Source organism: Nomia melanderi, unplaced genomic scaffold, assembly GCF_051020985.1.
Source record: "Nomia melanderi isolate GNS246 unplaced genomic scaffold, iyNomMela1 scaffold0014, whole genome shotgun sequence".
Taxonomy (NCBI): domain Eukaryota; kingdom Metazoa; phylum Arthropoda; class Insecta; order Hymenoptera; family Halictidae; genus Nomia; species Nomia melanderi.
Window position 1 is genome coordinate 7,813,811 of NW_027475130.1, and position 955 is coordinate 7,814,765.

A 955-nucleotide genomic window follows, 5' to 3' on the forward strand; every position below is an offset into this window, starting at 1 on the left:
TCCGAGGTCGTTCCCGCTGCACAGATTCATGCGCCAGGGCCTCCTACAGACAGTGCACTTTGATTTATTGTACTATCTGTTATAGCACCCGAGATATCACCAGATATATATTGGATTTTTCCCTAACCCTGAGTGTCCAGCCCCATGAGACTGTGGCTTTCTCGGCCCCTGGTTGTCCGAGGTCGTTCCCGCTGCACAGATGCATGCGCCAGGGCCTACTGCAGATAATTCACTTTGGTTTATTGCGCTATCTCTAATAGCACCCGAGATATCACCAGATATATATTGGATTTTCCCCTGACCCTGAGTGTCCGGCCCCATGAGACTGTGGTTTTTTCGGCCCCTGGTGGTCCGAGGTCGTTCCCGCTGCACAGATTCATGCGCCAGTGCCTCCTACAGACAATGCACATTGATTTATTGCGCTATCTGTAATAGCACCCGAGATATCACCAGATATATATTGGATTTTACCCTGACCCTGAGTGTCCGGCCCCATGAGACGGTGGTTGTCTCGGCCCCTTGAGGTCCGAGGACGTTCCCGCTGCACAGATTCATGCGCCAGGGCCTCCTGCAGATAATTCACTTTGGTTTATTGCGCTATCTATAATAGCACCCGAAATATCACCAGATATATGCTGGATTTTCACATGACCTTGGGTGACGGATTCCGAATATCTGTAATTTTCTCGGCCCCTGGTGGTTCGAGGTCGTTCCTGCTGCACAGACTCATTCGCCTGTGCCTCCTACAGACAATGCACTTTGATTTATCGCGCTATCTGTAATAGCACCCGAGATATCACCAGATATATATTGGATTTTTCCTCGACCCTGAGTGTCCGGCCCCATGAGACGGTGGTTTTCTCGGCCTCTTGTGGTCAGAGGTCGTTCCCGCTGCACAGATTGATGCGCCAGGGCCTCCTACAGACAATGCACTTTGGTTTATTACGCTATCCCT